Here is a 27,017-nt window from a genome sequence, read left to right on the forward strand (position 1 = left end):
CATCAAATTTAGACGAGGCCATCATGACTCTATAATAACCATATTTCAGTTCTGATGGTTTCATCATTGGAATATAATACTTGGTACTCCATATGTACATCAATATCCATGAGCTAAATTGTGACTATTTAATCCCACAGTTCTATTATGCCTATACGAAATTGTTTTGGGAATATACTTTCATTAGCGTTTTGTTTTTCAAACGATCTCCACGTGACCGTATGATTGCTGGTGTTATCTAGTCCCATCGCAACCGGAAAAATGTCCCATATTCTGTATAAAAAACTTGATAGGCCAATCCACCGCAAAGTCCCCTTATTACTCGCATCAGTATGATTCTTCCAGATGCCTAGATTAGTATGAGTAATTCGGAGAGCTTTAGACCAACCCATACAATATAGTACAATAGCCAATCTATATTGCTGTTCAGTAATATTATTTAAAATATAGTCCATAATACCGGAATAGTTTGCCAGTTCTAAGGACAATCCTTGGCTAGGTGCGTAATTTAGGGTTAGTGGATGAAGTCTGCTGCCTCCCACCCCGTTTGCCCACAAGGTGGCATTAATTGTCCATGTGACTCGTCGACCTTCTGCTTTGACCATGTCATTTTCAGGATCTTGTAATCCCATCCAGTCATGCCATAGTCTAATAATGTTAGCACCATGCCTCTCAAAAACTTTATCATCCCAAATTGAGGTATCATTCAAATAACATACCCATGCAGATGTCGTTTCATAAGCAGACATGCAATGCTTATCAATATCATACCAAAACTGATTTTCAGGTATACTACTTAGAAATTTATTTTTCTTCAAAAATGGACATTTCTTGTGATTTTCGCACATTTCAATGGGCATAATCAGCTTTTCACATGTCACCCATTCTAATTCTACATAAGCTGGTTTTGGTTTATTTTTGTATATTCCAATTATCAACACATATGGGTTGAGGCCCTTAGGCCAATAGCCTTTTTGCACTGGGTTCCGATTGTCCATATTATTCCATGTATTCTTACTTATTATATATTTAGAGCCTGTCGAAGCAGACCGTCCACTCCGCCCTCTGCTCTTTCTTTTATCATCTATACTCATGGCAATAGATTTTTCAGAACTATCCTTCCCCAGCCAAGATCTCTTCACTATTGGGACTACAGTTTTAGTTAAACAATCCCAATCATCCTTTTTCACGATCTGTAGCATTGGACTATCCCATAATCTATATAAGACCATGGTAGACGTCAAATTAAATACATCCGAAAGATTATACTTGAGGCCTTGCAATTTGACGTGTGTCTGATTATATTTTTTTAAGTAATTCCATCGTAACCTAGTTTTATTATTAACAACCTTGGTTCCATAAATCTGAGGCCCTTTCGTGGCGCTCCTACGTTTAGTACCTGTGCAGTTCCAGAATGACTTATCTATATCTTTTATAAATCCTTTAAACATATTTTTTATCATTTTTGGTCCATATTTAGTACCATCAAAATTCACAGTTTGATTGTAACATATTTTTGGCACAATTATCTCAACAACAGAACAGGAGGCTACTCCTACCTCGTTGGTTTGATTCTCTACCGTGATTCCAAAACCAACTATAAGGAGACATACTACCAGAACCACTTGTAGGGCTAACAGGAACAGTCCCACTTCACTCCGAGCACGAAGCTCCTGATACTTCCCTTTTAGTCCGCTTCCTCGTTTCACCATTCTGTTGCTGTAAAACACAAAAAGATATAGATGCACAAAAAACCTCCTAAGCTTTCCCTTTCTGCCCTTTTAGCCATGCGGTCATTCTGCTCAGTTTGTTAGGTTTTTTGACGTTCATCCTTTCCACTTTAACCCCCTCTATCGATTTGCCTATGCCTAAGTAATCAGAGGTGGTGGTGAGAAAAACTTTCACCTGCCATAATTCACTTGGCCTATGTGAATCTAGCTTAACTTTAATTCTTTCTGTCCCTAAGAAGGTCTGTTGTGACCTAGCTCTGACAGTCAATGAGGTTTCCCTAACATAATGACTATACTCTCTAGGCATGTATATAGGAAATTCCTCTTGAAAGGACATTTTGGTCATCAATTCAACAAGCAAGTCATGCACATTTAATTCTCTATACATTCCTTCCTCTTTAACCAGAATTGAGCAACCATTGTCACAAAATGGATCCCTCACTACCGTTTTCCAACGGTTCAAGTCAGTATCCCTTGTCAATGTTTTATCCAAAACACTGTCTTTTAACAATGGATCAGAATCCAATGGCATTGTTCCACCTGAACTGAACAACCTTTCCCATAAGAAGGCTTTCTCGGTGTTACAGACCAAAGCCAAAGGATTTACCTCCCATTTAACTTGTTTCTGTTATTCTAGACTGCCAAACGTCATTTAAACTGGTAATTTTTAACCATCGTTTTCTCAACATCAACTTGCACCTTGGACACTTACTTAGTTGCCCTTGGTCGTCAAGAGTACATTTACACTCTTGGCCTCGTAGACTGAACTTTATCTTACAGTCTATGCATGTTTTACAACCACAATTTCCCGTGGTCAATTCATATTGCCAGACAGACCAACGTTGTCTGGACAACCGGCAGGTTCCACAAATGCTGACATCTCCCACCGAACAGGATCCCACGGACCTGTCGGCAGAATACCATTTTGGTAGAAGTGTCATTTGGCTTCTAAGCCAAAACTGACTTTCCCTGACCTCCTAGGTCCTTCCCAGAGGAGTTGACAAACATCCTGTTTGCCACAGATCACACAGTCGGTAGGTTTCCTATGGGTTGTTGCAGTTCCTGTTACACAGTCTTTATGCCATATCTTCACTAAGAAAGAATCACTAAAGTCTTTACACACTACAACAGTTCCCTCCGCTGGACACTTAGCGTCTGATTGGAAACTCACTTACTCATGTTTATACAAATTAATCTTTGCTCTTCACTAGCTTTCTAATGGACCAAATCCCGTTAGCTTCTAATCTAACAGTAGTATTTGAAGTTAATTCAACTACTTTATCTTCAGTCCCTGTTTTGCTACGAAAACGACCGTTTTTGCTTTAATAGTATAAATACTTTATCTCCTACCGTGAATGGGTTTTTGTGTCGGCTGGTTCACAAGTTCTATTGGTCTTCGAGACCCTATAATTAAGGAAATGGGTGCATTCATTAATTAAAGTGTCCCACTCACCTAGAGCTTGATTCTTGATAAACCACTCTTTTGCCGATTTAATAGCCCGTTCCGCGCACCCATTGCTGGAAGATTCATACTTTACTGACTTGATTAAAATAATACCCTGCTCTTTGCAAAAGGCCTCTACTTCGCGACCAGTTAAATTATGGGCATTATCCCCTCTCACGCGGTCCGGTTTGCCTCTGTACCTTATCCAAGTCTTAAGGCTGTCTACTACGACTTTACTTGTTGCCTGCTGACATGGATAAAGTTGGATAAAGTTAGAACAATTGTCTACAATAATTAAGAAATAAACATTTTTCTTCTTTGTCTTAGGAAAAAGCGGCCCGGCAAAATCGCAGCTTATTTCAACATTCTCTTTATCAGTTTTGATTTTTCCAAAATCATGATAAATACTTGTCATCACTTTCCTACAATCAGGGCAGTTAAGCTTAATTTTCTGATAGGTAGTTTTCAAGTTCTGTATGTGTAGGCCCTGTATGTGTAGGCCTGACAGTATTTCGCAAGATATGTTGTTGAAGGGTGAAACAGCTCATCATGCAATTTCTGCAGCAAGTCCCCTTCACTCTGCTTAGTAATCGCACGTATATGTATGTGTTGGTCAATTTCCTTGTTTCCCACTGCTGCAGGGGTTGTCTGAACCGTGTGACTAGACTGATGCAATACTTTCGGTTTCACAACCTTGTAATTCTCACTTATGCTCTTCCACAATTCTGCCTGCGCTAAGGGTTTGCCTTTAGCATTATAGAAGCCATTAAGTTCCCACCTATCCAGGTGTTCAATTAATCCTAAGTAAGCATATTCGCTATCTGTGACCAATAAACAATTAACGTGATTATTTTGTCTCATGTGCGATAACGCCTTGGCAACTGCAGTAACTTCAGCTTCCTGCGCACTTTTGTCATCCTCTAACCTTCCTTTTTCTCTGTGAATAATCCTACCTCTCAACTTAACCAGAAATCCCCACCACGTTTGCCCCTTATCTGAGCTTCCGTCAGTAAAGTAGCACACATGTGCTGGGTTAATCAAAGTCTTTTTCTCCTTCTTAGGAGTTTTTTTCATGTCTAAATTCTATCTGATTGTCACTGATTAATTTAGTCCATTTTGACCAGGTAAAAGTGTGAACTCGCTTATTTTCATTCACTAAATTCTTTGCTTCCCTGGCTAGTAATTCAATACCTTCACTTTTTGCAACGACAATAATAGATTTCTCTGCAGCCAAAGATTTAATAGGTAACAAGTTTCTTGCTACAGTTGCTAATATATCCACTGCAGATAAATTTTCTTGTTGTCTTTGAGTCGCTGGTTTTTTCGTGAGAGATAAACATCACTGGGCTTTTAGTATTTCCTTCATTATAGAGAACAACCTCCATTTCCTCAGGCGTGTTGTCTATTTTAACTATCAGGTTTTTATCTGGATCTCTTCTGACAATTCTTCCAGAATTTAAGGCCATTTCTATTATTTCACATTTGATTTTCTCAAGGTTATCATCCCATTCAAAATCACCCCCTGAAGTGGCCTTATACAGCTTTTTTGCCTTAGCACTGTATCCAGGTATTAAATCTCTTACAAAATTTAATCTCCCTAGCAGACTTTGTAATTCTTTTAAATTTGTTATTTTCTTATTTTTTAATTCCATTAATTTTTCCTGGGTTGATTTAGCTATACCTCTGTCTTCTCCGGATATTTCAAACCCTAGGAAATCAACCTTTTCTTTTCCTAATTCCAATTTCTTTAAATTCAAGAGAAAACCAGCGTCTGCTAACCTCTTAATGGTTTCCGACAGTACCTTCATGTGTTCTTCCACTGTTTGCGTAGCGATCAGTACATCATCCATGTAAACCGTAATTGGAAGATCTGAAAGAATGTCTAAGATCGCGGCCTGGAAGGCGTTAGGAGCGTTGCATAATCCCTGGGGAATTCGGTTAAATACGAATTGGCGGCCCTCGAAAGTGAAGCCGGTCTTTCCTCGACTTTCCTTCGCCAGTGGAATTGACCAGAAACCATTAGCTAAGTCAATTTTTGATAATATCTTGCCACCACTTAACCCGTTGGTCGCGTCTCTTGCATTTATCAAATACCTGGTATCCGGTACCGTCACTTTATTGAGGGCCTTGTTGTTACAAACTAACCTCCATGTGCCTTCCCCCTTGGCCACGCCCTGTATGGGGGAATTAGTAGGGCAATTTTCTCCTATGCTAATTACCCCCTTTTTTAACAATTCATTTATTGTTTCTCGTATTTATTTATAGGCTGCCTTATTTAGAGGATACTGCCTCTGTGGTGCTGGAATTCCACCTACAATAGTGTATTCATATTTGTCAGACAATTTTCCGCAATCATTTTTGCTTTTTGCAAAATGATTTTTATATTTTTCCAACAATTTTCTCAGTTCTACTTTTGGTAATAAGGTCTCGTTTATAACCCTATTCATTTCGGACTCCAGGTCGACCGGTTTAAGCCATCTAATTATTTTGTCAGAATCAGTAACTTTTTCATTCTTCTCTTTAATAAGAATGGCATCTTTAAGACACATTAAATTCGAGCTGTCTAAAATGCAATGTATACCCTGCCAATAATACCTATCTCTGGTCACTGGCTTCATTTCATTGCTAAAACCATAAACCCGGTATTTTCCTTTTATTTTAACTGCCCCTTCGGGTAATTCTGTTACAGTAGTTACTTCAGCTCCTGTGTCAAGAAGGAACCTGATTCCTTTATAATTTATAAAAAATTCTTGATCTTTTGATTCTTCCACTAAACTAGAAGCAATAGTCGCTTTTCCTGGAGCTTTTATATCCTATTCTTTTTTTCTCTCTCTCTGCTCTATTGGTTTTGACAGTGCGAGTTCTTTCTTGTCTCGGTTCTGCTTTTTTTTATTTCTATATGGGCCTTTTTCTGCTCTTCATTCATTTTTGCCCAGTCCTCTGGTTCAATGTATTTTATAGTTCTTTCCGTCTTCCTATTCTGCACTTTTTTGGTCTGTGGTTTAAGTTTCTTATCTATACTTATTGAAAAATCATTTCTCTGAGGTTTCATTCGATTCCCCTCACTCGATTTGGTGCCGAACTTCTTGAAATCAGTCTTAGGTTTGACTTTCACCCCCTCTGCCGGCCTGCCTTTGTATTGGGTTCAAGTTTCTTTCAACTTCTTCCTTCTTTTGCTTTCTCTGTCATATCTAGCTGCAAATTTAGATAGCTCTGTCCAATCAGTCTCTGATCCCCAGCTTGCTATCACCTGGCAGCCTGGCAGTTCAGGAGCTAGTTTCTTCAATTTAGCTACCATTTCAAGCTCGGTCCAGCCTTCTCTGGCTTTATAAGAAATATAGGGCCACAACCCTGTAGCTCTTACTGCCTCTACTTCTTCTCTAAATTCCTCATCTTCATCTGTCCCTAAAACCTGTGCATGATGTGCGTCTAAAATTTCCAGTTTTAAGGTCAATCCTGTGTGAAATTTAATCATTTGCTCTATCAAAAGTTTAGTAGCATTTATGGATTTTCCGAAATCAGCTACCATTTTGGCTTTTAGCATTTTATCATCCCTTACTCCTGGAAATCTCATATTCTGCATCATCTGAATTGTAGTAATGCCGTCACTCTTGGCCTGTCTCGATGGACCACGCCTGGGCTTGGGAGTTATCTCTTTTTTAGATGTCCCTTCTTTTCTTTCCCTTTCCTGCTTTGCAACGGCTGCTACTAGAGACAGATCTATTTGTTTGCTAATCAGAGAAGGCACTTCCTGACTGTCACTCTCCCCCTCTGTGTCAGACTCTGACCCCTCAGACTCAGACACAGAACAATAAGGTTCCTCTTCTTGAACCTCCCTTTGCTCATATTTCTCATTTCTATATTTTGTGATAGTTTGTTTAATCAATTTTTCTCCCTGATTTAACTTTTGTTGTTTTCTTGGAGCTTTTTCTTTATTAGGCCGTGCTTCTTGATATGTGGCCTCTCTGAGTTTCCACACATCATTAACTGTTGGTTCCTGTTTTTCTTTTCTCTGTTCGCCTAAAAACAAGTAACACAACGATTTTTGCATGCAATCTACCTGCTCTGCCAGCATATCTAATTTTGCTTTGGAACTAGTTCCGGGCATATCTAGAATTTCATCTGGATTAGGACCGCAAGCCAGTTTTACTATTTTCTTCATAGCTCCCGTCACAGCTGATAAATGTGAATCTTTGGGAGCGAAAAGGAGACCAGGACATGTCAGAAATGTTCTCCCTCCCATCTTGTCATGTTCTCTCTGGTGAGAGCTACTTCGCCTCTCGCGAGATTGACTTCTAGACTCCTCGTCTTCAGTATACTCTGAACTTGAGCTTTTCCCTGACTCCTCATCCACTTTTATCGGATATTTTTCCTTGTTTTTTCTGTCTGTAGAAGTTTTATACGGCCTAAAACCTATCTTCTCTTTTTCCCACGATTCTTCCCCTGTTATGAGGGGACTGAATCCGGCTAATATATTTTACTGTTTAGGGATTGCTCCAGTCCCTTCTGACGTCATGTCAAAGTTTAATCCTAAGTGACCATAGTCACTTCCAGCCGCTCCCTCCCTGTCAGTATATTCTGAAGGTGCGGGGGAGTCAGCCGTGATCAGAGCGTCTGGATCAGGAACACCGTTCCTGGTTACCCTTATGTCGGTTCCTTTAACTATTGGTACAGTAATATCACTATCCCCAATTTCAACTGTAACCTTTTTGCTCCGACTTTTATGGCCTACTACCTGGACTAATTTACTTAATCCAGCTTCATTAGAAGTATATAAAGTATCTTCAGTAGCCAGTAGTTCCTCATTACCTACTTGCCCTGCATCTTTTAATTTTTTATTTAATCGATCAGGCGATAGCAAAGTAATATTGGTTATTTTTTCCATGACTGTGTGAATCTGTACACTCCTCTGAGGCTCTTTTTTTGGTAACTATCTCTTTATATGAGGTTTCTAGTTTAGGTACTCTATGGTCCTACAGCGCTGCCTCTGAGATGTCTTGTTACCTCTAACGTGCCCAACCAAAGAATCTTATCTCAGGCGTCCCTGAGATATTTCCTGAGGTTAGGAGGAAATACCTGTCTCTGTAACTTCCTCAAAGCACTAAGGAGACATTGTTCTGCATTTGGATTTAGCCATTGTCTATCTTATGAAAATTATTGTTCCCTTAGGTTCTTTTGGGCTTTATTGGGCAATCAGAAATTGACCCAATCCCGGACGAGCCCTCATGTGGTGAGATCTGGTACTACCTCACTTTCCTGAATAACCCCAAGTATCAATGTGTCAAGGTGGCCTTTTGCTGTCAGGTCATAATAGCTATAATTCCCTCATTAGCTTGTTATAATTTATACCAGTATAATCTAGGTGCATTCCCTACACTGTCAGAAAACAATAATAATCATCATTCCATAGACATATGAATAAAAGTCATGCTTACCATTCAGCAGAATCGCTCTTGGAATCCTTGTATTCTTTATTTATAAAAGGACTAATTAATTGCTCTGTCTTTTGCTTTTTAGAACTGTATGTAATAGCTGAAGTAAAAACTTAACAGTGTTTGTCTTTAGAAATAAAAATGTATTTATACAAAAGATTAAAACACTGGTTACACAAAAATTAAAACTCGTAGCAAATCAAAAGAAAATGTTACAGGTTATAAAACTTCAGCTTATTCCATCTCAACAGGGCAGTCCTGTATGAGTGAATATCACAAAGGCTAATTACCTTGTATGCAGTTCAAGCAATTGGAGTAAATACGAACTTGTTCTCATCCGAGGTTTATCAAGTTACAATAATACAGCAGAGCAGATTAAACCAAAAGAAATTCAGCTAGGATTAAACTAGAGGAGATTTAATTTCTCTCTAGGAATGCAATCGACATCAAAATCAGAAATGCACTCCCGACAGTCAAAAATGCAGTCATATTTATACGGAACTGGGTTACATTGTTCTAATGCAGCTTCTTGGGTTTTTTCCAAAGGAACTAAGTCTCATGACTGAGCCTTGCAACATCAATCGGCTCTTGCTTCAACAGCCGTGTCATGCTTCAGCTAGAGTTTTCGCTGATGTCTCTGTTTCCCATATATGAGCATTCTTGCGTCCTTTCCGTCCTCTGCGCTTTGGGCTTCTATGTATGTGTGTGCGTGCATATGTATCTGGAAGTGTATGTGTAGGTTCACAATACCTATTAAAATTCACAAATCCTGCCACAATCCATTGAATGTTGTTGATCAGCACCCCTTGATAAGGCCTTGTCACCACTCCAGAGGAAGGTGCTGATTGCTGCTCTGGACACTCCTGCATCATCACCATCACTGGGAGGACCACAGCCACGATATAACACCACATCTTTATTTGTCTTGGTTGGGGTTCTAAAAAATACATGCAAACAGAAAGAGTTGCCCCCCCCCCCTTTTTTTTCACAGCAAACAATAACAACAATATTATCATTAAAGTCATAAAGCATACACAGTTATTAATCACACAGTAACAACAAAAGTATTCATTAATATATATATACATAAGCAAATTATGAGGTTAATAGAAAAAAAATATATAATATATTGATAAACACATTTTCTTGTTTTTATGTATTTGTTTCGTTAGGTCTGTCATCTGATTTTTTATATGGTTTCATCTGATCAATGTGGAACCATTTCTTCACTGGGTGTCTGTTTTTAGTTTTATGACAGATTTTGTAAACTGCATCTCCACATTTGTCAATCATTGTGTATGGTCCAATCCAGTTAGCGGACCATGGACACTCGTGGTGATAGTTCTTTACCATCACCAAGCTCAAATTTCTGGACATGCACATCCTGATCATAATACATCTTGTTGTATTTCTGACTGAGCCCAATTTCTTGAGCAGCTTGGTTATACATAGCTGTTAATGATTTACACAGATTCTTGAGGAATGTTTCTGTTGTCCATCCTTCAATCATAGGTTTGGGAACTTCAGATAAAAGATGTTCTGGTAATCTCATTTTTCTCCCTGTCATCAATTCATGGGGACTAAAACCTGTACTTTTGTGAACAATCCCTCTAACTGACATCAGTATGCTTGGAAGGTTTTGAGCCCAATTTGGACCATTCTCTAACACCATTTTTTTCAAAGCTGTCTTCAAAGTTCTGTTTGATCTTTCCACCCCTCCAGATGATTGTGGATGATGTGCTATATGAAACCTATGCTTTATTCCAAGCAGTTTTGCCAGATCTACATGGATTTTCCCTGTAAAATGGGTGCCTCTAACACTTTCTAAACTCAGAGGAAGGCCAAATCTACAGTACACTTGTTCCCAAAGTACTCGTGCTGTGGCAGAAGCAGTATCAGACTTGATTGGAAAAGCCTCAATCCATTTGCTAAATGTGTCAACATTCACTAGAATATATCTGTACCCTCCTTTAGCCGCAGGTAAAGGACCAGTATAATCAATCTGAAGGTTTGTCCAGGGGCCTTCAGCAAGGCAAGTCGGTCTTAAACAGCCATTCTTTTTTACCCCTGAGGGATTCATTTGAGCACACGTTAAACAATTTGCACAGTATTTCACATCCTTATCCATGCCTGGCCACCAAAACATATTCCATATCCTGTCCTTTACCTTTGTTACACCTAAGTGTCCCCCCTGATTGTGGATATAATTCAAAATATCATTCCGCAATCTTGTAGGTGGAATCCATACTGGATTATCACCATTTCTGTACAGTAGTATATCATCATGAATTATCAATTGTGCATCATGTGGTGCAAATGGACCATCTTTAACAGATTGATCATTTCTTTTCAGCCTGATTGCTTCTGTTATCAAAGGATCGCTCTTTTGGGCATTTTTCAAATCTACTGGTTCTTTAAGAGTGATAGCTGCGATTGATTCTTGTTCCATAATACCTGAAAATGTTATTCCTTCCATAGCCGCTTTCTTTGCTAATTCATCAACTATCAAGTTTCTGTCCCCATGTTTATCTGTTCCTTTCTTCTGGTGAGCTTTAACTTTCAACACTGCAATTTTATGAGTGCTCTCCTCAGCAGATGACCATAATGCTTGTATCGGACCACAATGAACTAGAGGTTGTCCATCTGCACTGGTAAAACCCCTCTTCTGCCAAATCGGCAAATGCTCTGTAAGGGAATTAACCACAAAGGCAGAATCTGAATATATGTTCAAATCTGAGTCTGGGATGACCTCTAATGTTTGTAATACAGCTGTCACTTCTGCTTTCTGAGCTGAAAAATGAGATGGACATTCATATAGAAAATTTCCTCGATCACAATGAATAGCGAAACCTGTATGGTACTTCCCATCTTGCCAAAACCTAGAACCATCAACATACACATCAACAGCTCCTTCAATCGCTTTTACCTCAAAGACACTGTCAGAAGATGGAATGTGTTCATCTTCACAAGTGTGTGAAGCACCTTCATACAGAAGTGTTCGGGGTAGCATGGAGTTGGGTTTGTAGACAGTTTTCAAATTTTTGGATCCTAAATCTAACGTCCATCTACCTAGTCTAGCACTCAATACTCCTTTCACTTTCCCATTTAAGAGAAGCTGTAAAGGAGTATGTGGCGTATGCAGTGTCACTTCATTGAAACCATAAATGTATTCAAAATGTGACATTGCCCAGTGAACGGACAAAAGATGTCTTGTACAGGAATCAAATGCTTTTTCAGCATGGGAAAGTACTCGAGACGCATAAGCAATTGGATGCAAATTTCCTTGCACATCCTCCAGAAGGACAGTTGAAAGAGCTTCCTCTGTTGCAGCTGTCTGCAATATGAACGGTTGTGTTCTGTCTGGATTGCGAAGGGCTGGAGCTTTAATTAAGGCTGCTTTCAATTTTTCAAATGCTGTCTGATGCTCCGGACCCCAATCTAAGGAATCATTTTTCTTCTTTTTTCCTGAAAGGAGAGAGTTTAAAGGTTTTGCAATATCTGCAAAGCCTTCAATGAATTCCCTACAGAATCCCACTATTCCTAAAAATGATCTCAAAGCTGTTACTGATACTGGAACTGGAAGTCTCTGAATAATTTCCACCTTTTGTGGGTCAAGTCTACGCCCCCCTTCGCTTATTTTTATACCTAGATAAGTGACTTCTGACTTAAGCAACTGAGCTTTTCTTGGATTCAATTCAAGTCCAGCCTCATCCAGCAACTGAAGTAATTCTGCTAACAAAGTGAGATGTTCTTCCCTGTCAGCTGTCCGCAATAACAAATCATCCACATATTGAATCAGACATTCAGGCTTAGAAAAGCGTTCCAGTATTTTAGCTAAACACTGGTGGAACAGGGTAGGTGAGTTCACAAAGCCTTGTGGAAGAACGTTCCATGTGTACTGCGTGTTTATGAACTTAAAAGCAAACTTGTATTGACACTCTGGATGTAATGGAATTGACCAGAAACCATTTGACACATCAAGAGCCGAGTAGTAGTTAGCCTCTGGTAAGAGAGATGCTAGCACATTAGGGGTGGAAGCTATTACAGGTGCACAAGTCTGCGTACATTTGTTTAGCTCCCTGTAATCTATGCATAATCTCCAAGAATTGTCTGGTTTGCGAACAGGCCAAATTGGGGCTAATGATGGAGAAAAGCATGGTCTAATAACACCCTGCTCTAATAGAGAATCCACTGTACGCTGTATACATGGATTCGCCTCATCTGGATAATTATACTGTCTGAGAGAGGGTGGGTCACGACCCTGAATCTTCACTTTCATTACACTAGTATCAACTCTGCCACAGTCATGTTTTAATTGAGCAACAACACCTCTGCTTTTTCTCAATATTTCTGACAATTCTGAATCTTCCACTGATAACAATGTATCTAAATCATATTCCTCTGATTTTTTTATAGTATGTACAGCATGTACATCAGAAATCTCCACAACTTTATCTTCACTCTGAGGATTACACCAAATACAATTGTTGCCATAGTCAATAATATATCCACGCTTAGTCATAATATCTGAACCTAGGATACTACGACCATCACCTGTTCTGCTGAGCCATGCTTTGTCTTTGAATTTATCTTTTCCAATTTGAAATGACATATTATCTGTTTGTGATGCTAGAGATATTGTTCCATCAAAACCCTCCAATGTTATTGTCTTTTTACTGTTCTGTGAGAAATTTTCTAAATGAAGAATTGTTAATGAAGCACCAGAATCTACTAACCAATCATTGCATCGACCTCCAACAGCAATATTTACAATTGGTCTACCATGATTTATCTCTTGACAGTGGTGCTACATGTGTTATGGAGGCCTGTGATCCCTGTGCTGAGGAACACTTGGCTTCAGATCTCTGCTTATCCAAATTGGAACGAAGTTCCTCGTTCTCCTTACTCAATCTGTCTACTGTGGTCTTTAATTGATTTAAATACATTTTTGGACCTGTTCTTTTGAATGTAGATTTGCACATTCTGGAAATGTGTCCCTCTTTGCCACATGAGTGACATACTGGGAGGTTATCAGGGTTATAAGGAGGTGGTCTTTCCACTATATCCCCTGTATTGTGGTCTTTTTTCCAGTAGACCTCTCGATCACTGTTCTGATATGGTTTTCTAACATTTATTACTGACACAGGATGAGATTTTTTTTTCATTAGCATTATTGTTGTAGAACTGTGTCATTTTAGCAATTATGTCATCATATTCAGACAGAGGTGTCACAAACATCGTGTAGCGTTTATACGCCCATATAAATCTAATTAATTATTATTCATAACGAACTATGATCAATAATTAATCATTTAATTATTTTCAGAATTTACTGTAGCAGAATCAATAGTATGATCAGTCTATCAGTTCATCCAATGAACAGAAAGTATAAACAGTTATTAACTCTAGCAAATATAATATCTTCCTGGCCAAGAAAGAAGAATCCCCAGCTAACAATAAATTAAGAAATAATCAAGGGTAAAAGCATAGGTAACTTTGATCGAAGTTCAAGATAATAAATGTATAAGCAGACAACACAAGTAATCTCTTTTCAAATACAAACAATACTTTTTTGATTATATACTAACACATAAAGCTAATCTCTAACACAAACCCACACACACACACACACACACACACACACACACACACACACACACACACACACACACATTCATACGAGTTGCAGAAAAGAAGAGAGTGAGGCAAGAGTGAGATGATGATGAGTGAGATGATGAAATCTCAAGATTCTATATGCACTTAAGACATGACCTGGAACGAACCATCAATCATTAATTTAACCCTTCTATCGTTTTAAGCAGGTTATTAAATGCACCCGTTAAGATTTTAGTCTGGAGGTACTTGTGTCTTTGCTTTTCCTTTTGGGAATTCCTTTGGTGAGCGTCAATGGGGGTTTCCCTCGTTCGTTCGTCAGCTGGCCTCCTCGTGCTTGGATAAATGTCTGTGGCGTGGATGCCGGATGGTTGAAGGTCTTTGAAGTTGAAAGCGTGCGTTGCCGTGAATCGTGGACCGAAACTTTGCAGCAAAACTTAACTTAAAACCGAGACTTTCAATCGGAAAAGAAAGAATAACACAAAGAAAGAAAATGAGATACGGAAAAGAGCTAGATGACTGGAAATGAATCTAACCCATTTGATCTTAATTCGGGTTGATCTGCTCGTCTGTTAACGTTACATGGTTACTAAAACCATCGTCTGCCGTCTCTGTCTTTGTTCTGCATTTGTTGAGATCTCTTCTCTATCAGAACATTTTGAACGAACTCAGGAACGAACTTAGAGAGCGAACTTAGAGAGAGAGAGAGAGATCTTTGTTTTTGGGTCTAAGGTTTTTAAACTAAAAGTTTGTCCCCCCTCCTGAAGAGAGCGGACCAATTAGACACTGGCTTTGTTTGCAAAGTCATAAATCATGTATTCCCTGGGGGTTCTCTATTTTAAAGACCAGATGCAACAGTTTAGGCATGATTTCTAATTATCAGAATATGAAACATTTTACCCAAATTTAATTCCAGTCATCTTGCTAGTTGTGTTCTTAAGATAGCATTGATATTATACAGTACACACTTTCATTCACACACCTAATAGTTATACAATTACATGAATTATATGGGATTAAAGCATATTAATTGGACACATATATCGTAGAAACACATAGAATGATGTCTGATGTCTATAAGTCCATTGAAAATTGTTCTTGAATGATTTTATTTATAGTTATTGGTAAGAATCAGTTCTCTGGTTTGAAGAGAAAAAGAACTCTGTTCGTTCAGAGGTCTTAAGGAGGAGGGGTTCAGGAATGTGGTTGTGCCATCTCTGCACCAATTTGTCTTTTAAAAAAACCCTCACATTGACAAGATTTTCCGTTAGTTTGGTCATTAGAAGGGTCTTTTGCAGACTCTTTGGTGCCAGGATGGGTGACTTATGGCTCTGGAATGTGAGGACACTGTCTTTATCTTAACCAGTCAGAAGTCGGCCACAAAGCTAGCATGGATCAGTTATGTTTTAGTGCTGGGGGCTCTTTTAATTCGTCAGACTGGTCGGCGCCTGGATCCCATGACAAGATGGATGAGGATACGAAGTCTTGACCAAATCTTGAATTAATATTCTGTTTGAATTAATATTCTGGAAGAAGATTAGTCTGTGTTTTTGGTTCATACTCATTGTCGCTACAATCGTCACAGCAGAACGGGTGGATGAGTCACATTTGCTAATCAAAGCAGTCTTGAAACTGATATCAGGATTGCCACTGAAAGTCTTAAATGTCTCCAGTAATCGTTCTGAGAATGCTGCTGGGTGTTCCCCTTTTCTCATTTGCATCTCAGATATCCTATCCCAATTAACTGACATCACACCTAGGACATCCAGCAGTGCCTGTTTCCTCTCTGACTTAGTAGCAGTTCTGTTCTTCACTTTCTGAGTTAATGCTCCAGACAAAGTGTCAGGCAAACACATTCTTAGCAATACGCATGCATCACCATCTGTAAAATTGTAAACTTCAGCATATTCCTCCAAGTTTTTCAGAAAATCTAATGGGTCGAGTTTGGCAGGATCAAATTTTTCAATATTCTTGATCACAGCTTCTAATTCATTTGGATTAAAACCTCTGACTACAGTAGAAGTTATTGGTTCTTCCCCTTCTTCAATATCAAGCATAGTGTAGTAGCATGAACTGGTGCCATTGGAAACCTAACTGTACAGTCAGAATATTGGCTAATTAATGACTCAGAATCTTGTTCCCAACCCTCAGCACTGTCTTCCTTCAAATCTGGCATCTCTGAAGCTTGATTACAAGAAGTGACACCTAATGTCTTGCTTGTATTTTTCTGAGTTTTGCCATTTTTTATAATGAACTGACAAGCTGTCTCAGCTTCTTCCAAATCCTTAAACAATGATTCCACAGAAGATCTGAGCATACTATTGTTAGTTCTAAGAAGCGCAATCTCATTTTGCATCCTGACTTTTTCTTCTTTGTATATCATTTCAGTAGCCTGGTAATTGTTTTGTGAAATTACCCCGAGTCGCTCATTTTCAGTCTCCAATTCCTCTACTCTCTTCCTGGTTACTTTGTAGGAAGCAAAAACAGCTTAAAGCGCATTTGCTACCTTTCCTTTTTTGTTCCTTGGCATTTTGGGATAATTTTCAAGCTTGGAGATAGCCCACTCATATGGTTTATCAACAATATTTTCTATTCCATCAAACAATCCCTGAGAACCGTGTTTAGCGATGTATTTAATAATCATTTCTTCCATTTTAAAGTTTTATCTGGCTTTACAGTAACTTGTGTATTCACAACGTCTGATTTAAATGACTATGCATTATCTAGATGCTTTAAGATATTTGTTAGTCAATTTATTCACAGATTATATGCAAATGAACACAACCAACACGCTGAGCGAACTTAATCAATGTCACAGTCCTCAGGACCTTAAATTTTACACAAAATCATTTAGGGGACAAAATAAAATAAAAATAACACTGTCACAGTACGTCGGACACAACCGCACTACGTCGGGTTCTTGTGTTTTTTATTTTTTTTTCACAGTACTTCGGCCATAAACAATATATATAAAAAAAAATGAACACTGTCACAGTACGTTGGACACAACCACACTACGTCGGGTTTTATGTTATTTTCTTAAAACAGCTTGCTTATCAGTACTTTAGGTTCAAACAATATTTTATGAATTTTAAAACAATGCCACAGTACGTCTGGCAAAACCACACTGCTTCGGGTTCTTTGTTTTAAACTTCACAGAGTCACGGCACGTCAGACTCACTAGCCTACACTTTAACACACAATAGTTGTGAAATAATTCTGTGACCACACTGCATCGGGTCTATTCAATTACTTTAGAATTTCCTCAGAATTATTACAACTTCACAATCGGTTTCAAGTACGTTAGAAATGTATACATTTGTTTCAGTTACTTTAGAAACAACCAATCTAATATAACTCTGCCACCACACTACTTCGGGTTGATTCAATTACTTTAGAATCTTAACAGAATTATAACAGACCAACACCAAGTTTCAGTTACTTTAGAAACTTTACACTTAAGCACTTTGTTTCAATTACTTTAGAAACAACAATTCCAATACAACTCTGTAATTTTTTCCTGAGCATCCTGACTTCCTGTTGTCGAATGCGCATGCGTCGCGTCTGAAGCGTTGTTGTCTTTGGAGCTCCATCGATTTGATTTATAATTCTTGATTTTACTCTTTAAACTTACTTACAACAAACATTTTCTACTTTTCCTCACTGAGAAGCACTCCTGCTCAAACCTCATAGTTACAACGCGGACTGTTGAGCAGACACGTCTCAAGCCTATTAGTGATCCAACGCTGGATATTCCTATAGGTTACGTCCATGGATCACGGTTGAACGCGTCTTCTCAACACTCACAAACATTTTTCGCCTATCGTGCGTCTACTCTACACCCGTACCACTAAAAAGACGGATTATATCTAAGACTTCAGTCATAAATTAGTATTAATATTGTTAGCATCACTGGTAGCGTAGTTGCTAACTTACTGTCCATCTGTTAAATATATCAGATGTAAGTACCTTTTGGTGCAGGTGAGGACACATTTGAGCTGCACGAGGTGCAGTCTGAGCTGGAAGCTGTTGAGAAACAGATCCACGACCTTTTAGTGAGACAAGCCGAGCTAAGAGACCGGCGGTTAGCTCTTGAAACATCACGCGTCGATGCACACAAATCAGAGATTAACGTTACTAACCCGCTGATTCCGACCTCGTCTACTCCGTGCGTTACTCAGCATCGGTCCCAAGCGCCAAGGTCACAATCAGCCATGGTCTCGTTCACTCCGGCTCCAACACGCCACCACGAAGCCTGGATATTTCCGCAGCGGAAGACGCGAGTCAGGTCTAGACCAAGACCCTCTCCGACCCTCCCGGTTTTCGAGTTATCCACACAAAACTGCTTCTCCCCTCTTCGCGAAACCGAACGCGATGCAGTGATCATCGGCGATTCCATCGTTCGGCACGTACACGCTACATTAGGTAAAAGTAAGGTGCACAGTCACTGCTTTCCTTGTGCTCGTGTTTCTGAAATCGCTGCTCATGTTCCCGAGATTCTGAACGATAACGAGCGCGTCGGAACTGTGGTCTTACACGCGGGAGTGAACGACATCAGGCTGCGCCAGATGGAAGTTCTGAAGAAAGACTTCAGGAATCTGATCGATACAGTACGCAGCACATCGCCTGATATAACGATCATTGTGTCAGGACCGCTTCCCATGTACCGTCTAGGACATGACAAGTTCAGTAGATTATTCGCGCTAAATGAATGGTTAATGTCATGGTGCAATGAGCAGAAACTGCTCTTTGTAAATAATTGGAATCTGTTTTGGGAGCGTCCTTCCGTGCTGATGGCTTACACCCAAGCAGATTCGGAGCGGATCTTCTGTCGGATAACATCTCCAAAATGTTAAATACCTTCTGACTAGTAACCAAAAGTCCAAATCATAGTCTCTGCTGCACCAAATTAACTAATATAAATACTAGTGTAGAACATTGCATAGAAATTGTGTCTATTCCTCGTTTAGTGCGATCAAATAATAAATCTACTGCAGGATCTAGGAAAAATCTAATTGTTATTAAAACAGAAAATGTTGTTATTACTAAACAAAAACAATTTCTAAAGCTAGGTCTTTTAAACATTAGATCACTCACACCTAAGGCAGTTATTGTAAATGAAATAGTCACAGATAATAGCATCGATGTACTTTGCCTTACTGAAACCTGGCTTAAACCAAATGATTATTTCGGTCTAAATGAGTCTACTCCATCAGGATACTCCTATAAGCATGAGCCCCGTCTGATTGGTCGTGGCGGTGGTATTGCAACAATCTATAGAGATTTTCTTAGTGTTACTCAGAAAACGGGTTATAAGTTTATTTCATTTGAAGTACTTGTACTAAATGTTATGCTCTATGCTCTATGCTACGCTTATGCTAGAAAAACATCCCTATTATCTTTAGCCTTGGCTACCGTATATAGACCGCCAGGGCCTTATGCTGATTTCCTAAAAGAATTTGCAGATTTTCTCTCAGATCTATTGGTCAATGACGATAAAGCATTAATTGTTGGAGATTTTAACATACACGTAGATAATCAAAATGATGCGTTAGGGGCTGCGTTTATAGATTTATTAAACTCCTTTGGGGTTAAGCAAAACGTTACCGGACCAACTCATCGTTTTAATCATACACTCGATTTAATTATATCACATGGAACCGATCCAACCGATATAGAAATCATTCCACAAAGTGATGATGTAACTGACCATTACATGGTAACTTGCATATTACGTACCCCTGTAATATATCATGCTGCGCCGCGTTATCGATTAGGCAGAACAATCCTTCCATCCACCATAGATAATTTTTCAAATTGCTTATCGGATCTGTCTCAGCTGCTCAGTGAACCCAAACAAACAGATGAACTAGAGGAACTAACCAGCACTACGAGCACCATTCTCTCTGGAACACTGGATATTGTTGCACCTATTAGACTAAAAAAGGTCAGAGAGAAAATTAAAGCACCATGGTACAACAATACTACGCGTGTTCTAAAGAGAGAAACCCGTTATTTAGAGTGTAAATGGAAACAAACAAATTTAGAGGTTTTTAGAATCACTTGGAAAGACAGTACGTCACATTATAAAAAGGCTCTAAAAGTAGGGCTGAGCACCTCCGCAAACTAATAGAAAATAACCAAAACAATCCTAGGTTTTTATTTAACACCGTGGCTAGTCTAACAAATAAACAAGCGTCACCGGAACAAAATATTCCGTTACAGTTTAGTAGTAATGATTTCATGAATTTTTTCACTGAGAAAATAGAAAACATCAGAACCACAATTGTAAACGTTCAATCCTCAATCGCGCCTTATAACTCAGCCTCGATTATCACCCCGCAAGAACAATTACAGTGCTTTACAACTATAGAACAAATAGAGTTAAACTTATCACTTCCTCTAAAACAACAACATGTTTATTAGATCCCATACCAACTAAACTACTGAAAGAAGTGTTACCTATAGTGGAAGAGCCTCTCCTCAATATTATTAACTCATCTTTATCTTTAGGTCATGTTCCAAGAACATTTAAACTGGCAGTTATAAAACCACTCATTAAGAAACCACAATTAGACCCAAATAACCTAATTCAGGCCGCACCATAGCACTGAAACTGCGCTCGTTAAAATCACAAATGATTTACTCTTAGCTTCTGACCAAGGCTGTATCTCAATACTAGTTTTACTTGATCTTAGTGCTGCGTTCGATACTATAGATCACCAATACTCTTAGATCGACTACAAAATTATACTGGTGTTCAAGGACAAGCATTAAGCTGGTTCAGATCATACTTATCTGACCGATACCATTTTGTCTATTTAAATGGAGAAAAATCGACCATAACTCCAGTATACTATGGAGTGCCGCAAGGATCTGTGTTAGGCCCTCTATTATTCTCAATATATATGCTGCCACTTGGAAATATTATAAGGAAACATGGAATTAGTTTCCATTGTTATGCTGATGACACTCAAATATATATTTCATCACGGCCGGATGAAAACACTAAATTATCCAAATTGACAGAGTGTGTTAAAGATATAAAAGATTGGATGACGCGCAATTATCTTTTATTAAATCCAGACAAGACAGAGGTAATACTTATCGGTTAAAAAAACGCCCACAAAATCTCTTACAATACAACTTTAACATAGTAGGGTGTCCTGTCACTTTATCCTCTACAGTAAAAGACCTGGGTGTTATACTTGACTGCAACCTGTCTTTTGAAAATCATATTTCATATGTTACAAGAACAGCCTTTTTCCACCTTAGAAACATTGCTAAGCTACGTAACATGCTATCAGTTTCTGATGCAGAAAAGTTAGTTCATGCGTTCATGACCTCGAGACTAGATTACTGTAGTGCTTTATTAGCTGGTTGTCCTGCATCCTCAATAAACAAGCTACAGTTAGTCCAAAAATGCCGCCGCTAGAGTTCTTACTAGATCAAGAAAATTTGACCATATAACACCAATTTTATCATCACTACATTGGTTACCTATAAAGTTCTGTATTAATTACAAGGTATTGCTACTGACTTATAAAGCCCTAAACGGCTTAGCTCCAGTCTATTTAACGGATCTTCTATCGCCCTATAATCCATCGCGCTCTTTAAGATCAATAAATTCGAGGCTTTTGGTCATACCTAGGAAATCCAGATCCACCAAAGGAGGAAGAGCATTTTCACATTTAGCTCCAAAACTCTGGAATAGCCTTCCTGATACTGTTCATTGCTCAGACTCGCTCTCCCAGATTAAAACTAGATTAAATAAGCATCTCTTCAGCCAGGCATTTATATAATATTTTTAATCTTACAGTTAAATCCGGTCTCTACTTCATAAACGCCAGAGGAGAACTGGCCCCCGACTGAGCCTGGGTTCTCCCAAGGTTTTTTTTTCTCCATTAGGTCACCTGATGGAGTCTTTTTGGTTCCTTGCCACTGTTGCCTTTGGCTTGCTCAGTTGGGGATACTTAATTTAATTAATAAATCAACAATACTATTGATCAGCATTACCAAACGTGGACGTTTTACACTAGAAACAAACACTGATGTACTATTTTATTTAATACTGTGAAGCTGCTTTGATACAATCTGTATTGTGAAAAGCGCTATATAAATAAAGTTGACTTGACTTTACTTGACCACACTACTTTTGATTTGATAGTTTTATTGTCATTGCATATCTCTACACAACGGAATTAAGATGACATCAATCACTCAGTTAGCAGCCTAGAGGATAAAAAGTGACACTGTCAACAACAGTTAAATATATAAATATATATAGTAATAAAATAAGAATATTTAAAACAAGAATAAAAAAAAAATAAAAAATAAAAAAAACATTTAAAAACACACAGTATGATTCTGTCCAGATTTAATTAGTCTTCCATGCTTTCAGCCTTTCAGCAGCTCATTTATGGCCGTTGGAAAAAAACTGTTTCTCATGCGGTTTGTCCGCGCCCTCATGACCCTGAGCCGGCCTGAGGGTAGGGTGTCAAAAAGGGTATAGCCAGGATGTGTAGGATCCGCCCTGATACTTGCTGCTCTTCTCTGCAGCCTACTGGAATAGATGTCCTCAAGGCTTGGAAGAGGTGCACCAATGATTCTCTGGGCAGTTTTAATGACCCGCTGCAGATCTTTTTTTTCCTCAATAGTGCAGCTGGAAAACCACACTGTACAACTGTATGCCAGCACACTCTCTATTGTGCATCTGTAAACGTTTTTGAGGAGTGTCTGCGGGAGCCCAGTACATCTTAGGGTTCGCAGGAAAAAAAGTCTCTGCTGAGCTTTTTTCCCTATCTCTTTGGTGTTCACTCCCCAGGTCAGATCCTCCGCCAGATGCAGCCCTAAATATCTAAAACTTTGGACCTGTTCCACCTCCTCTCCATGTATCTCAAGACTGTCATGTCTGTTGGTTTTACATTTCCTAAAATCAATTATGATTTCTTTTGTTTTATTTGTGTTGAGGATTAAATTGTTTCTGCTACACCATGATACCAGTGATACCAGGACCTCCTCCCTGTAGGCGGTCTCCTCATTGTTGGTTACCAGCCCCACCACAGCTGTGTCATCTGCAAATTTGAAAATGGAATTTGTGTCATGAATAGGAAACAAGTCATAGGTGAAAGGTAAAAGAGCGGACTAAGAACACAACCCTGGGGAGTGCCAGTGTTGAGGATGGTGGTGGAGGAGGCAATATTTCCAAGTCTGACATGCTGGGGTCTGTCAGTGAGAAAGTTCTTGATCCACTTACAGAGGTGAGAGTCCAGGCCATGCAACAGCAGTTTGTTGACTAGCTTGCTGGAATTGATGCTGTTAAAAGCTGAACTAAAGTCAACATACCGCATCGGTAACCCTTCCTTTTACAGTCCCCTAATTACTAGGTATTTACCTGGTAAATATATGGTAAGTTATAGTTGTTTATTGGTAATTACCACAGGTAACAAGTATGTAAATGCAGAGAAACTACAAACTAACTACTAAGTATTTACCTGGTAAGCATATGGTAAATTATAGTATTTTAGTGTGTAATTACTTAAGGTGATTAGTATGCAATTACAGAGAAACTACCAGCGGAAAAAACACCACTGTTAAATATCAACTCAACAAAGTACTGTGTACTTGTTACCTGTTTAGGTTGGTAATAACTCCGATTTAATTGTGTACTTCCTCAGAATGTAGGCAGACTATTTTTAGAAACAACTCCAGTATTACTCATCAATTCAAGTTAGGTTTGTTGGTATGTTGGTAAGAGTCCATGTTTATTTATTACTATCTTGAAATTAAGACGGTAGTTTCCAATAAATTACCTTGTCTTACGTAGTTGTTGTTCATTGCTACACCCATTTATAGAGGGTTTATCAAATAATTTACCTTACACTTACCTGGTAACTACCCCGCAGGAACAGTTTTCCCTAATGTCATGGCACATCTTAAATACTGGGTATGTTCTTGCAGATGTTTTTACAATTTACTCAGTAAGTAAAGTGCAACTGTACTGTAAAATGAAGCCTTGTTTATTTCCATGGTATTACCGGAATTGTACCATATAACTTGATCATTCCCTTTTCCATATAGTCACAATTTTTTACCTCGTATATCCTGCAACGTTACCAAGGAAAACATGACAATTTACTCAGTAAGTAAAGTGCAACTGTACTGCAAAATGAAGCCTTGTTTATTTCCATGGTATTACCGGAATTGTACCATATAACCTGATCATTCCCCTTTTCCATATAGTCACAATTTTTTACCTCGTATATCCTGCAACGTTACCAAGGAAAACATGACAATTTACTCAGTAAGTAAAGTGCAACTGTACTGTAAAAGGAAGCCTTGTTTATTTCCATGGTATTACCGGAATTGTACCATATAACCTGATCATTCCCCTTTTCCATATATTCACAATTTTTTACCTCGTATGTCCTGCAACGTTACCAAGGAAAACATGACAATTTACTCAGTAAGTAAAGTGAAACTGTACTGTAAAAGGAAGCCTTTTTATTTCCATGGAATTACTGGGATCTTACCCTATAATCTGTAATAGCTACGTAACTGTAGCTATTACAGATTATAGGGTAAGAAGATCCCAGTAATTCCATGGAAATAAAAAGGCTTCCTTTTACAGTAAAGTTACAGTTTCACTTTACTTACTGAGAATGTTCAACGTGATCTCATGAGAATACGTGTGTATTTTTACGTTAAGTGTAATTCTACCATACGTACATTTACTTACGTTTTATACACACAGAAACGTATAGTATTTACAGCACTAAAACGTAAAATGTTTGTATTAACAGCACAAAAACATAAATTATTTACGTATGAACAACTTTACCGACGTACATATTACGTATTCTTATTTATGCATATTAAAATCGTGGCATTAATGTTTTGACTCTATTGCATTCAAATGTCTTATCAATTACGTTTTCAGCCGCATTTATGCAGTTTACTCAAGAAATAGACTAATAGCCTAACATTTCGCTCTGTTCGTGCCTTCTGCTGCAAACTCGTTTCGGAGGATTAGCATACATGCAGTTAAACAAGAATACACTTTAAAATCTTAAAAGTACCTTATTTAATCGTTTAACCATTTTAATATTTAGTTTTGCCTATTTACAGTGAGACACAAAATGTGTTTTCTCCAATAGAACAATAATACACCAAAACCCAACATAAATTCACAAAAGACATCAATTTTATTATAGCCTACTTGATATAATCCAAATCTTTAGAATCCATACGTTTGCAAGAAAGAGATCCAAATTCAGCCCTTTATGCAGTGAGTGATCTTCATCTCCATTTCACAGGCTACGCAGTCTGTAACTGTCAAATCCCGCGCTCGTGATGATGAATTCAAATTAAAAAATTGCGCCCTCAAGAAGCGTTATGACATGTTTTACGGCAGTGATATCAAACGCTCATTGGCTCTCGCCTGTTCGTCTATGTTCGTCACAGATTGCGACATGCCGTATTTCAGTCGGTAAACTACATTTGAAATGGAGAAGCGCGCGCGCCTTCACACAGAGCGAAGCCGGCCGGATTAACATTTTCATGGATTAATCATTTAAATTCTGCTCTGTAAGTTACCTCATTCAAAACTATTATATACTGAAAGAGAGGACTGTGACTGCAACACATCGTCATGTGAATGACTTTTGGTACCGGTTTTGACATTTTCGCAATAAATAAATTATTGTGATTACACGTATGTTGTTTTTCTTCATAATTGTAGCCTATGTAGTTTTCTATCTTTGAAAATTACGTATTAATACTACGTATTAACAATGAGACCAGGCTGGAATGTTTTAGTTAAGTTGCAGAACACACGGTAAAAGTTTGTGATTTCAAAAATGTTTAAGCAGTAGCAAAGGATGTGGTAAGAGTCTGGTAATACAATAGAAATAAACAAGGCTTCCTTTTACAGTACAGTTGCACTTTACTTACTGAGTAAATTGTCATGTTTTCCTTGGTAACGTTGCAGGATATACGAGGTAAAAAATTGTGACTATATGGAAAAGGGGAATGATCAGGTTATATGGTACAATTCCGGTAATACCATGGAAATAAACAAGGCTTCATTTTGCAGTACAGTTGCACTTTACTTACTGAGTAAATTGTCATGTTTTCCTTGGTAACGTTGCAGGATATACGAGGTAAAAAATTGTGACTATATGGAAAAGGGAATGATCAAGTTATATGGTACAATTCCGGTAATACCATGGAAATAAACAAGGCTTCATTTTACAGTACAGTTACACTTTACTTACTGAGTAAATTGTCGTGTTTTCCTTGGTAATGTTGCAGGACATACTAGGAAAACAAATAAATAAAAATGTGACTATGGAAAAGGGAATGATATGGTACAATTCCAGTAATACCATGGAAATAAACAAGGCTTCATTTTACAGTACAGTTGCACTTTACTTACTGAGTAAATTGTCGTGTTTTCCTTGGTAACGTTGCAGGACATATGAGGTAAAAAATTGTGACTATATGGAAAAGGGAATGATCAAGTTATATGGTACAATTCCGGTAATACCATGGAAATAAACAAGGCTTCATTTTACAGTACAGTTACACTTTACTTACTGAGTAAATTGTCGTGTTTTCCTTGGTAACGTTGCAGGACATATGAGGTAAAAAATTGTGACTATATGGAAAAGGGAATGATCAAGTTATATGGTACAATTCCGGTAATACCATGGAAATAAACAAGGCTTCATTTTACAGTACAGTTGCACTTTGCTTACTGAGTAAATTGTAAAAACATGTGCAAGAACATACCCAGTA

Source organism: Scardinius erythrophthalmus (genome assembly GCF_964197995.2).
Source record: "Scardinius erythrophthalmus genome assembly, chromosome: 23".
Lineage (NCBI taxonomy): Eukaryota > Metazoa > Chordata > Actinopteri > Cypriniformes > Leuciscidae > Scardinius > Scardinius erythrophthalmus.